This window comes from Rana temporaria, chromosome 13 (genome assembly GCF_905171775.1).
Source record: "Rana temporaria chromosome 13, aRanTem1.1, whole genome shotgun sequence".
Classification (NCBI taxonomy): Eukaryota; Metazoa; Chordata; class Amphibia; order Anura; family Ranidae; genus Rana; species Rana temporaria.
Genome location: NC_053501.1, coordinates 112860257 through 112875014, shown reverse-complemented (window position 1 = coordinate 112875014; position 14758 = coordinate 112860257). Strand labels below are relative to the sequence as shown.

Here is a 14758-nt window from a genome sequence, read left to right as displayed (position 1 = left end):
CTTTTCATTATGTGCAGGAGAATGACACACTGTACACTTTCTGTTATATCCCATCATACTGCTGGATCATCTGTTCAGTGTTATCAATGTGCTTCAGATCCCAACCAATCACTGATCAGCTGATGACATCATTACCCAAAACAGTGACACAACTCTTTGTGACTTTTATCTCCAACATTCTGGCCAATCACAGTCAGAATAAAGAAGGTGGTCACACTGACCGGGAACTGCTGACCTCTATTGGGTGGATGGCAGAACATGGAGTCATGAATCACATGATTGTATTTGATGAGCGTCACCTGGAGTCATTCAGTGTGAGAAATGATAATCATCTCTTTTCATCTTTCATGATGGAATCTGGTCGGCCTCCTGATGTGGATTACACCTTCTTACATCTCACTCTTCAGGAGTTTTTTGCTGCTTTAGTCCATTTTATTAATTATAATCCTAACAGATTACAGGAAACACTTCATGAGGCTGAATCTTACAAAGACGGCCGTGCTGAAATATTCCTCCGTTTCCTCTGCGGTCTCTCAGACTCTTCTACTAGATCCATGTTAAAGTCTCATGTGGGAGAATTGTCTACTCAGGCTGCCAGACATGTAATCACCTGGATCCAGAAGAAAATACCAGAACAAACACCTGACAAATATATAAGAAGCAAAACAAATTTGAATGTTTTCTATTATCTCATGGAAAGCAGAAATAAGGCTCTGGTGTCACAATGTGTTGGATCAAATACATTTGGCATTTCTGGTGTCTTCCTTGACCCTTTGGACTGCTCTGTGTTGTCTTTTATTCTTCAGTCCTGCAGAGAGCTAGAAGAAGTAAGTCTAAGTTCATGTAATATTCAGAGTGAGGGTTTGAGGAAACTTCTACCGGCTCTACACAACATCAAAAGTTTGAGGTAATTGTCAACTATGACTAATCACATTCCTATGTTAAATTGGAATGATCTTCTCTAGATACATTACTAGTTATTGGTGTTTCTACTTTATTTGACAAAGCCTAGAGGCCTCTTATTTCTTTAAGAATCCAGTCTTTTACAAGAACAATATAATATCACTGGGTTTCAAATGAGGTTTGATGGTTTCCCATTTGATCCAGGGCTGCAATGTGGAAATGTAATGCTCCCGTCACCTGTCCCAGATTATATTTACAAGACTTTGTACTTCCCTTCACTGGAACAAACATCAATACCTTATAAGAGTCTCAGACTTAAGGTGGCCTATGTTGTACCTCTCTGGCATGAAGAAGGTTATCTCTACATGGTAATTTGGAGTCTCAGGTACCATACGCATGGGGAGTAAATTATGAAGGGTATCACTTTGCTTGGAGTTCTCTTGGGGCTTTTGGCTGACTTTGATGATATAGCATGGCTACTTTGGTTTGTCTCTTCAATTGCATGTTTCCCTGTCTTTCCTAGTTTCCTTGTCCTAGAATCTTGATAGACATATTCTGAAAAGAATTGCAGAGATGTTTGGGTTTTTGGTTCTGCCCTGGGTACTTTGCTGCATCCATTATATTCACTATTAGGATTTATAGGGGTTTCTATGGCATCAGCTTCTGCTATGGCAGCTACTAATTGTTTCTTTATAGCAAGCTTTTCTAGCTTGGCCCCTGAGGGCCTTTTGTTGTGTTTTTCTCTGCCTCTAACCACAATTTTTTTTTTAAACACATGTCTACCAGCAACATTTATAAACTGCAGCTGGTAGCAAGGGCTTTTAAGCACAAACTGACTGTTGGCTTCCCGCTGACCCCCCGCTCAACTACCCACACCATGTATCCCAGGCTCTACTGTCCCTCCTACAGGCCTGTGAGTGGTAAGTCTGGTGTTGGTGGGTAGAGCTGAGAGAGAGATCACTGATCATCGCTTCCATACACCCCCAAAGGTACAGCCTCCGCTTGACTATCCCCACATGTATCCCCAGCTCCGATGTCTTTCCTGTGGGTCTGGGACTCATATGTTGAGTGTCTGATTACAGTGGAGGTACCACTCTCCCACTACCTTTATCATCTATCCTGGGCTTTTCTTCCCTCTTGCGAGCTTTCAATCCCTGGCAGTGCTGCCTGTGGAAGCAGCTGTTCATACACAATCTGCTTAATCAGCTTCACCTGGGTCCAGAGGTGAGATCAGAGGTCTACAAGTCCCTTGATTCCTCCTTTGAAGAGGACTTGGCATCTTTACTACTACTATGGTATCACATAGTAAGCTATTAACTCCCTTTGTGATCGCAATAAGAAAGAAGAATATTGCCCAATTTTTGTTGTCAGTGGGAGGGAATAGTACTCTGTGACTGGAGGGCCCGTGGAACCCAGAAACCCTTGGAAAGTATGGGGTACCCTCGTTTCAGCTCCCCATGCACCTCCTATGTCTAAGTCACCCTGTGTCTATTAGGGGCACAGGGTGAGCAAGAAAATAATGGACATTAGGAATGTGGCTTGGGTTACTTAAAATGGAACCCTGTATATGCCATATTAGAAAGACTGACTGATTCATACTGTTAGGAGGTGCTGATGTCAACTCCAGCTACCTGTCTGTCGTCTGTTATAATGCAATTGAGTCTAGTATGGCTTCTCTTTAACCCATTGTTTGTGTTAATTAACTCTGCTATTGTGTGAAGGAGTTCTGTGTTGATTTGTGATAGGGTTGATTGTGTCTTCTGAGCTACAAGACGGCAAGTCTGGCCTAAAGGTCGTGTCTCTGAGTCATCTAGGCTGTCAAAAGGGATTAGTTAATGAGCTCATGTTAATTAGGTTTCTGATCACAGGTGTATTTCCAGAGTGATATGAGCAGGAGGTATGCACCTCCTTTTTTGATCCATTATTGGTATCATTAGGAGGAATAGTGCCCTATCATTGGCATCAGTGGGAGAATTAGTGCCCCATTGTTGGTGTCAGTGGAAGGAATAGTGCCCCATAATTGGTGTCAGTGGGAGGAATAGTGCCCAATTGTTATTATCTGGGAGGAATAGTGCCCCATTTTTAGTATCATTGGGAGGAATAGAACCCCATTGTTGGATGAGGGAGGGGCCTGATGAGGGTGCTCGTCGGAACATGCTGCTAGCACGCTGCTGGCTTTGAGGAGCTCCGTGGGCTCCATGGATCGCTCGGGCGCGCACTAGGCTGCGTCCCTTCCCTTCCCCCCGCCGTGCTTCTCCCCCCCCCGCTCCCCCTACCTCTCGTCCTGTCGTCCTGATGCGCTGTTGTGCTGCCTCGGTACCTTGCGCTGTGGAGAACGGTCGTGAAGATCCCCTGGAGACGTGAGTTAGTGAGCCCCGACGCTCACAGGTGCTGGAGGAGCCGAGGGGCTCGGGCTCTGTGTGCTGGGCGTGCTGGGCGTGTGCTGGGCGCGCTGTACGGTCTGGGGAGCTGAGGAGCAGTGAGAAACTGCAGTCTGTTCCGTCTGTATCAGGCGGTGAGAGCCCCCTAGTGTGTCAGTGTGTCGGCGCGGTTCAGCACGGTTCAGCATGCAGAGTACCTCAGTGAGAGAAGCAGCAGCTGACCACTGATTATTGATAGATTTTTGATAGACTGCTGATTGCTGGACTAACAGAGGGACAGTGATTGTCATTTTTATTGCTGGTTTCCATTTTTCAGTATTGCATTCATTGTCATTGATAAAACCTACATGCTACCTGGATGTCAATTGCCTTCAGCTAATTATACAAAGGCATACAAAGGCATACAGGGCATATACAAAGGCATCACAGTGAATGTGGCTACAGCGGCAGCGGATTGCTGGTGGAGGAGGATCGATGGAAGACTGTTGTTGGCCCAGTTGGCCCAGTGTTGTCTTATGCTATTTGGTGCTGTCTAGTGCTATCTGACGCTATCTGGTGCTATCTCAAACGCCAACCATCTGTCAACTATAAAATTGTACTCCAGCAAGCGATGATAAGTGTTGAAGTGGTTGGCCGTTTGAAGACTGTCACTAACTAAATGCTAATATAGATACTAACTATCAGCTAATCATAAGCTAATCATACTAATTATACAGCAACTGTATGCAAATATAAGTAACCATAAGTAACTATAAGTCATCTTAAAGGATTACAATTATAAGCGATGGAGTGGTGATCAGCGTATCAGGAGACAGCGCACTACAGGGCACTTTAGTGAGCGAGGCTGAAGCTGAAGCAGAAACCGAAGTGGATAGCGATAGTGGACTGCCACTTTAAGGGATCACAAGGGGCGTGGGGTGTGTGGGGAATAGTGTGCCAGAATAGTGTGCGGGGAGACGTAGCTTTCTTTCCCTGCCTTTTACCACCCTCCAGCTTAAGCTCAAGCTCACCTACCAGCTCACATTGCTCCCACAGTCCGCAGGTTCTCACTACACTTTAAATACCAAAGGATGGGAGACGACTGAGCAGGAGAAGTGAGATAAGGGAGAAAGAGAAAAATTTAAGGAAAACAAAGGACACCTTTCTATCTTCAGAGGTTTATCAACTGAATATAGGAAATGAGAGGCCGCCCAGTAAGAGGTGCGGTGGCTAAGGACCCCAAAATAAGTGCCAGCCCTGGCACCATAAAAAAATACATGACACAAGACACGTCCAAAGACTGCCCTAGCGAAACATCTGGGGCCAAAAGCAGATCATCATTGGGCCAACAAAAAAATGGACAGAGAAGGTACTCAGAAACAGTGACAATCAGAGAGTCTGAGGAGGATGTTGCAAGACCACTCGGTGCCACCCATAAAGATCAACCCCCATCAAAAACAGAGCTATTAGAGATGTTTTCGCGACTAGAATTATCAATCTCACGAATGGAGCTCTCGTTAAAAAATGAAATAACGATTGTACACGAAGACATGAGTCACTTACTGAGAAGAGTGGAAGAAACCGAAGAAAAACTGGATAGCCAAGCAGCTGAGGTGTCAGAGTTAAAAATGCAAATGAAGGAACTACAAATAGAACAAAGGAATCTGAGGTATCGTTTGGAAGATCAAGAAAATCGGAACCGGAGGAAAAATTTGAGGATCCGGGGTCTACCAGACCTGGAAGGAGAAGACCTCCAAGTAAAACTCGACAAATTATTCGGCCCCATTTTGTGTAAAACGGAAACGGAAAAAATCAAATTTGAAAGATTTCATCGGATTAGAAAACCGGCTGAATTGGCAGCCGGAATCCCCAGAGACGTGATCGCAAGATTTCATAATTTCCAAGATAAAGAACAGATATGGCAGCGTCTTAAAACCATCAGGCCGGTTACATTCAATGAGACTGAATTACAGATTTTTCCGGACCTCGCCACCGAGACCCTCTCTAGAAGGAGATTATTAAAACCGTTACTCGAACATTTAAAAGCACATGGTATCCAATATTCCTGGGGTTACCCAGCGTGTTTAATCGGGAAGAAGGAGGGCAGGTCCGCGACCTTAAGGTTCCCTGAAGAGATGACTAAGTTCTGTAAGAGACTAGACATTCCATTGATAGAGATACCTGGATGGAATGAACCACAAGAGAAGACATCACCTATACCGGGTCATCAGACATGGAACCTCATCCCAGGAAATAAAAGAGGAAAATAATCAGGAAAAAATCCACATAAGATGAATAAAAGGGGAGATGGTGGGGGGGGGCGGGGGGCGGGGGGGGGGGTTAGGGGGGGATGGGGGGGGACTGGCTGGTGTGGGCCTGGGGGGTTCGGGGGTCCTGGGGCTACTCACCCACCCCCAGCCCCCGGTTGGGGGGGGGCGGGGGCAGTTCCGGATGTAGTCACACTTACAGAGCTCAACCTCTGGGGCGAGAACCGTGGGCCGGGTGGTGCAGGTTGGCCACGGATCCAGGTGCCTATTTTAGGCCGTAATGCCCCTATTGGTGGGGGAAGGGAGGGAGGGGGGAGGGTTAGGGTGAATATAGGGGTCATAGCACAGAGTATATGGGGGGAGGTGGGGGGGTGCGGGAGAGGGTTTGGGGGGAGTATCTCCGGTTAGCAGTATTAGAAATAAGCTGCCTGTTGTGGCTTTGCTCTGATGCCTATTGGAAATCCTATCCATGTAAGATGACGAGTGACATGACTCAATTCATCACAACTGAATATAATAATAACAATGTAACGGGAGTGGTCCGGGGGCGAGGGATTATCTGGTAGAACTATGGGAACCTTAAAAATACTCTCATATAATGTAAGGGGATTAAATTCCCCGTTAAAAAGGGGTAATATTTTAAGAGAAATCAAACATCTTAAAGCAGACATAGTACTCATACAAGAGACACATATCTCGCAGGAGTCAAATCTTAAAATAAGTTCTCCGGAATATCCACTATGGTACTATGGAGACTCACCGACTAAACTGGCAAAGGGGGTTGCCATAGGGTTTGCTAAGGAAGTTAGATTCGTCCTGGCAGAGAGAAAAGTAGATCCCGAGGGGCGGTATCTCCTACTTAGAGGAAAAATAAACGAAGTGGACTATTCTATTGCAAACATTTACTGCCCAAATAAGAACTCCATGAGATTTCTTAGGGGGGTCATTGAGATGTTTATGGACTTTAGGATAGGCAAGGTAGTTGTGGCGGGTGATATGAATCTCTGCTTGGATCCGGACCTCGATTCTACGTCCCGTACACAGCGGACTGGAGATGTACAAAGAAAATTACTTAAAAAAAAATTACACCAACTCCAATTGATAGACGTTTGGAGAATTCAGCATCTGAAAATACGAGATTATTCATTCTACTCCGCTGTGCACGGGACGTACTCTAGGATCGATTTTTTTTTAGTGGATCATAGCTCACTGGATGTAGTGACAAGTTCGGGAATTGGGATAACGACCCTGTCGGATCATGCGCCAGTTTCAATCAACTTAAAAAACGAGGGAACCCCTAAAAGTAACACCAAATGGAGACTTAACGAGGATTTAATACAGGACGAAGAGGTTGTAGTAAGGATAAAACAGGAATTGGAATGGTATTTCAAGACAAACTGTTCCGAACACATGTCGGAATCATTAGTTTGGGAGGCTCACAAGGCCTATATCAGGGGCATACTGATCGCAATAGGATCAGCGAAAAAAAAAGAAACTAAAAAAAAATATGATGAGCTATATAAAACTATCTTGGATCTTGAACAGATCCATAAACTAACAGGAGAGCAGGAAGCGGAGCGTACCATTATCTTAAAAAGAGAGGAATTAAGAGATCTCATTGAATATGATAATAGAGCGGCATCCTTCAGACGTAAGAAAGAGAACTATCAATTGGGGGACTTGTCCGGTAAATACCTAGCAAAAAGGTTTCAAAACAAATTTAAGAGTAATTATATAGAAAGTATTCAAACAGGCAAAGGGAGTAAGGTATATACAACATCAGAAATAGCAAGAGAATTTCAAGAATACTATGGGAAGTTGTATTCGATATCGCAAGGGGATACCTCAGAAAAAACAAAAAGGAGAAGTGTTAATTAGTGTTGCTCACGAATATTCGCATTGCGAATATTCGACTCGAATATAGCATATTCGAGAAATCGCGCTATATTTCGAAATTCGCGGTGAATATTCGCAATTCCGAATATTCGATTTTTTACAATTTTTTTTTTGAATCAGATCACATCCTAGATATCTCCATCGACGTCTAAAAGCATTGCTGGTATCATTAGAGACCCTGGGCCGAGTAGCTGAAGCGTTCATTGAATTTTCCAGAAAGATCGCAATGCGATTATTCGGCAAACGCAATATCGCGCGATTATTTTCCTCGCCCCGATCTTCCGCATCAGAGCGATTTTTACAGTTTCATTTTTAAAACAGATCACATCCTAGTGATCTCCATAGACGTCTGAAAGCATTGCTGGTATGATTAGAGCCATTGGGCCGAGTAGCTGAAGCGATCATTTTATATTGCCGAATATTCGCAATGCGAATATTCGGCAATAGGAATATTGCGCGATTATTTGCTCCGCCCTTTTGCATCAGAGCCAATCAGAGTTCTCCTTCCACACTCGTCACAGGTTAGCAACCAATAGGAACCTGCCTGCATGGACATTATATAAGCTCACTCCCAGCACCATTTCATTGCAGATTCAGAAGCTTGCTATAGAGTGTGGAGGCTGTTTCTGTGTTCCTGGTTTCCTGGTTTCCTGTGTCTTTGTTCTTGATTGATTTAGATCATCACCAGCATTGCTATTTAGTGATTCCAGTGGATCTTTTCCAGTATATCAACTGCTTTTTTCAAAGCAATAGACCCAAGAGCTTTTTTCAAAGCTACGTTTTGTGCTGTTTTGTGCTGTTTTTTTCATTTGTGTTACTGTTTGATCCTGCAATCCTCCCTGTTCAGTTATATTTGCAAGAGATTTCAGAACACATATTGATCTGAGCTTTATAAAAGAGCTTTTCTAAAAGCTAAGTTTTGTTCATCTTGTGTTACTGTCAGATCTTGCAGGTTCACTGTTCAGTGATATTTGATAGGCATCTCAGTTCAAATTTTGTTTAGTTTTCCCTAAAGAGCTTTTATAAAAGCTAAGTTTTGTGTTCAGTTTAGTTAAATTTTGTGTAGTAAGTGTACACACTGTTAGTGTACATTTATTTCATCTAGCTTAGCTTAGTGTGTGTTTAGTGTCTGTGTTTTGTGTTTAAAAAAAAAAAAAAAAAAAAAAGTTAGTGTTTGTTTAGTGCTTTTTTTTTTTTTCTTTAATTTTGTAGTCCTTGTCTGGTGTACTACTTTTCTTATAGTTTAGTAGCTGTCTGTGTACGTCTTTGTCTGCGTGCCTGTCTTGTAAAAAAAACACAAAAACACATTTTGTTCACATTTTCCCCCCCAATAAAGTTTAACCCCCCCACACACATATCAGCAATTATGAGCGGCATCCGTGGCCGTGGCAGTAGGGGTAGGGGAGTTACTCCCAGTGCTGGATCGCTGCCAGCACGGGGTACCTCTCGTGCCCCTACTAGTGGTAGAGGATCGGGTGCAAGGGGAGTACGCCTGATCCGGGAGTTCTTCCCATCGGGCAGCCGCCCGATATTGCCATCTCAGGCTCAAGTAGTGGTGGACTACATGGGGCACAGCAGTGCCACTGAGTCGTCGGTCCCGACTCACAGTAGTACCACCATTACACCGTTGCCTGTACTACCCCCCCCCAGCCCCCAAGAGTCCAGCATCTTACTGTTCGACAGCGACAGTGATAGGGATCTCTTGGGGGAGGCCATGCATCAGGCAGACCTCCAGCTCTGTCCTGATGGTCAGGACCTTTTTGAAGGGATGGATGAGGAGGATGGGATACCTGCTGGCAGTATCCCAGAGACATCCCTTCAAACTGGTGCTGCTGTTTTGGTGCAGGAAACAGCAGCACCTAGTCAGACCCAGGCGTGGGTGAGGGGACAGCGGAGCCAGGCTAGAGGCTCCATGTCACGTGGTTCCCTCAGACCAACACATCTCAGCCCTTGGTCTGACATCTCTGGGGGCGAAGAGGGTGACCCATCATGGTTGCCATCTGACGCGTCGGCTCACTACGTCAGTGACGACGGGGAAGGTAGGCACCCTGGTGAAACGGTGCGCCAGGTCACCACCAGGGAGACCATCGTCAGGGTCTCCACTGGTGATGGCAGCAGGAGGTGTCAGGAGGAGGAGCAGCAGCAGCAGCAGCAGCAGCAGGCAGCTCCACCTGTGCGCACCGAATCCCAGCAGGTGCAAGTAAGCGTCACCCCATCTGACAGGAGGGCGGTGCTGAAGTCACCTGTCTGGAATTTCTTTACCCTGGTGGCAGACAACCCTACCGTGGCCATCTGCCGGATTTGTAAAGTGAGGGTGAAGAGAGGGAAGTGTTTGGCTCGGGTGGGTACCACAGCCCTGAACCAGCACCTCAGGATAAACCACTGGGCGTTGTATGAGGAGATGAAGCGTGGTGGTGGTAGCAGCGCCACCACCACAAGTGAGCAGGGTACAGCAGCCCCTGCCACATCTTCATCTGTTTCCAGCAGGTCATGCCCCCCCGCTCCCTCTAGTAGAGGTACTGGTACCGGCAGCCAGACCTCTACTTCCACAGCACCCTCCACGTCTGTGTCCCGCACTGCCGTCCGGCGCCAGGCGTCGATTTCAGACGCCTTTGACCGCACCACTCCCTTCCCCCCTGGAGACCGACGTGTGCGTTCCCTCAATGGGCTCCTGGCAAGGGTTATTGCCCAACATCTGCTGCCCTTCAACATAGTTGACAGCAACCCCTTCAGGCAGATGTTGGAGCAGGCCCAACCCCAATGGCGTGTCCCCAGCCGCCATTTCTTTGCCAGGACTGGTGTCCCTGCCCTACACCAGCACATTGTTCAGAATGTAACCCTGTCGCTGGATCACGCTGTCAGCGACAGGGTTCATCTGACAATGGATGGCTGGACCAGCAGGCATGGGCAGGGACGCTACATCAGCTTCACGGCCCATTGGGTTTCCCTCCGAGGCGTCGGTGAGGGATCGTCGGCAACCGATCTTGTGGTGCCGCCCCGGGGTGTCCAGGGGAGAACTGCTGGTCTCCCTCAAGCCACTGTCTCCGCAGCTGCTGAGCCTCCCAGCAAGCGCCCCCGTAGCTACTCAAGTGTGGGGCACGTGCGCTGTCAGGCCGTGCTCCAGCTTGTTAGTTTAGGGGACCGGAGACACACTGCAGAAGAAGTGCTGAAAGCACTTCAAGCTCAGGTCCAGAAGTGGCTGACACCCCGAAGGCTCCAGCCAGGTATGGTTGTCTGCGATAACGGCAGCAACCTACTCGCCGCCCTCCATGCTGGCAGTCTGACGCACGTGCCCTGTCTGGCACATGTCCTCAACCTGGTGGTGCAGAAGTTCCTGCGCACTTATCCAGGGTTGAGTGACATTGTGGCAAAGGCGCGTAGGATTGCCAGCCACTTCAGGCGCTCCCCAACCGCTACCGCGTCCCTGTCCAAATTGCAGCGGAAGTACAATCTGCCCCTTCACAGGCTGATTGTGGACAGTGTGACGCGGTGGAACTCCACCCTCCACATGCTGAAGAGGTTGTGGGAGCAGCAAAGGGCGGTGAGGGAGTACCTGATGGAACTAGGCACTCAGAGGGCTTCACCACAACTCCCTTTCATCGCCTGTGCGGAGTGGGGGCAGATAAACCAGGTCTGCCAAGTGTTGTCCTCCTTCGAGCAGGCGACCAAGATGGTCAGCAGTGAGCAAATTGGCCTCAATAGCGTGCTGCCAATACTGTTCATGCTGGAGAGGACACTAGATCGCCTGCTCGAGGCTGGGGAGAGTGCCTTGGTGGAGCAGGAGGAGTCAGCAATGCTCCACCGAGACCAGGGCCAGGACCAGGAGGAGGAGGAGGAGGAGGAGGATGATGATGAAGAGGAGGAGGAGGTGGTTGCTGGTGTCGTCCCGGAGTCAGGGCCTGGTCAGGAGGGAGAGCCGGTGTTGGGGGCACCGATAGTCCGGGGGTTGGGCATGTCTGAGTTTGACCAGCAGCGCCTCAGGGAAGAAGAGTCGCACCTCATTCACCTGGCCAGCATTGAGGAGTCACAGCGGGCTGTGCTCTTCCCCATGGCTGCCCACATGCTCAGATGCCTCAGGAGGGACCCCCGGGTTAAGACCATCAAGACGAGGGATGATTTCTGGATGGCCACCCTTTTGGATCCCAGGTGCAAGGGGAAACTGGAGCAGTTCATCCCAGCCAGCCGGAGGCAGCACCGGATGGAGGAACTGCAGGCAGCCATTGTCAGACGGTTGGAGCAGGCAACTCCCCGGCCTCCAGTTGTCCCCCCTCATCTCACCCAGCAGGTGGCTGCACCCAGCTGCAGCCGAGCAGGGGACCTAATGGAAGAGATGAGGATGTTCTTCCAAACCGAGCGACCCAGTACCACCACCAGCAGCAGCAGCAGCAGTCACCACCAGCGGCTGGCCCACATGGTGGCAGACTACATGGCGTCCGTCGGTGCTTCTGACAGTATGAGCACCGACGACCCCATGGAGTACTGGGTTGCCAGATTGGACACCTGCCGCGAGCTCGCTCAGTATGCGCTGGAGTTATTGTCTTGCCCCCCCTCCAGCGTACTATCTGAGCGGACATTCAGCGCGGCAGGTGGGGTGGTCACGGACAAGAGGACCCGTCTGTCCACAGAGTCCGTGGACAGACTCACATTCATAAAGATGAATGAGTCCTGGATCGGCGGTGACTTTCTGGCACCCGTCGTCGGTTCAGGGCGCTGAAGGGTCCCTTGCCATGCATTCCCTGATGAAGCCCCGGACCTGATGTATTTACAGTGCTGAATATAACTATTTCAACATCAGAGAAAATCAATGTTAATATTTGGTACAGTAGGCTTTCTTTGCAATTACAGCGGTCAAAAATTTCTTGTAGTTTTACACCAGCTTTGCACACACTGGAGGAGGGATTTTGGCCCACTCCTCCACACAGATCTTCTCTACATCAGTCATGTTTCTGGGCTATCGCTGAGAAACACGGAGTTTGAGCTCCCTCCAAAGATTCTCTATTGGGTTTAGGTCTGGAGACTGGCTAGGCCACGCCAGAACCTTGATATGCTCCTTACAGAGCCAATCCTTGGTTATCCTGGCTGTGTGCTTTGGGTCATTCTCATGTTGGAAGACCCAGCCTCGACCCATCTTCAAAGCTCTAACTCAGGGAAGGAGGTTGTTGCCCAAAATCTTGCAATACATGGCCCCGGTCATCCTCTCCTTAATACAGTGCAGTCACCCTGTCCCATGTGCAGAAAAACACCACCAAAGCATGATGCTACCACCCCCATGCTTCACATTAGGGATGGCGTTCTTGGCATGGTACTCATCATTATTCTTCCTCCGAACACGGTTAGTGAAATTATGATCAAAAAATTATATTATAGTCTCATCTGACCACATGATTTTCTCCCATGACTCCTTTGGATCAGTCAAGACAATTATGTCAGCAGTTATTTCACACCCTATATACTCTTATTAAGACTGCTGTACATCATGGCAACTCCTGCCCATGTGATATGACTCTGTATCAACTACTACTGTTAATACTACTACTGATGCTTCTGCTGCTGCTGCCGCCCAGTCAATACACCTATGTCAGCAGTTATTTCACACTCTATATACTCTTATTAAGACTGCTGTACATCATGGCAACTCCTGCCCATGTGATATGACTCTGTATCAACTACTACTGTTAATACTACTACTGCTGCTTCTGCTGCTGCTGCCGCCCAGTCAATACACCTATGTCAGCAGTTATTTCACACTCTATATACTCTTATTAAGACTGCTGTACATCATGGCAACTCCTGCCCATGTGATATGACTCTGTATCAACTACTACTGTTAATACTACTACTGCTGCTTCTGCTGCTGCTGCTGCCGCCCAGTCAATACACCTATGTCAGCAGTTATTTCACACTCTATATACTCTTATTAAGACTGCTGTACATCATGGCAACTCCTGCCCATGTGATATGACTCTGTATCAACTACTACTGTTAATACTACTACTGATGCTTCTGCTGCTGCTGCCGCCCAGTCAATACACCTATGTCAGCAGTTATTTCACACTCTATATACTCTTATTAAGACTGCTGTACATCATGGCAACTCCTGCCCATGTGATATGACTCTGTATCAACTACTACTGTTAATACTACTACTGCTGCTTCTGCTGCTGCTGCTGCCGCCCAGTCAATACACCTATGTCAGCAGTTATTTCACACTCTATATACTCTTATTAAGACTGCTGTACATCATGGCAACTCCTGCCCATGTGATATGACTCTGTATCAACTACTACTGTTAATACTACTACTGCTGCTTCTGCTGTTGCTGCTGCCGCCCAGTCAATACACCTATGTCAGCAGTTGTTTCACACTCTATATACTCTTATTCCTACTGCTGTTCATCATGGCAACTCCTGCCCAAGTGATATGACTCTGTATCAACTACTACTGCTAATACTACTACTGCTGCTGCTGCTGCTGCTGCTGCTCAGTCAAGACAACTATGTCAAAAGTAATTTCCCACTCTATATACTCCTATTACCACTGCTGTTCATCATGGCACCTCCTGCCCAAGTGATATGACTCTGTATCTACTACTACTACTACTACTGCTGCTGCTGCTGCTCTGTCAAGACACCTATGTAAAAAGTTAATTCCCACTCTATATATACTCCTATTACCACTGCTGTTCACTGATACCACTGATAGTTAATTTATCCCTTAACTACCCCCATTTGTGAGGGTCGGGGTTTTCCTTTAAAGTCCCATGCAAATCAATGGAAAATGTATGTTCCCACATAACTTCTGTACGCCTGGAGATATTTCAATAATACCCGCTATACATATTACTTATATGCCAAATAAAAATATATAACAGTTAAATTAACCCTTACCAACACCCTTATATAAAAGATGGGTATATTTATATTACTATGATTTTCCTCCCCAAAAGGTTAAGATAGGAAGACCGGGCAACGCCGGGTATTCAGCTAGTAATAGTATAAAATGTTTTCGGTTATTATTAAGCTAGATGTGTTGATGTTGATGTTGATGTGTTAGATGTGAAGTTAGATGTGAAGTTAGATGTGTTTAAAAAACTAACAATTTCAATAAGAAATGAAACCTTTGCAAAATATAACATTTTTTATTAAAAAAAAAAAAAAAAAATTAGGACATTAACTTCTGAAGCTCTGTCACCTCATCCATGTTTTTCGCCAGTTGTTGCACCAGTTGTTGATTTTGGCGCATCAAAAACAGTATCTGCTGCTCATTTGCCATTACTCTCTTCGTGAGGTTTTTCATGGCAGCTTGCTTCACCTCTAGCTTTTTTAGAACTGT

At 46.8% G+C, this 14758-nt stretch overlaps 1 protein-coding gene across 1 annotated transcript in view; it reads left to right on the top strand.

The window, feature by feature from the left end:
• Positions 1-14758, top strand: part of LOC120920162 (NACHT, LRR and PYD domains-containing protein 12-like) — a 487778-nt gene that overhangs the window by 368810 nt on the left and 104210 nt on the right. The window lies entirely within an intron of this gene.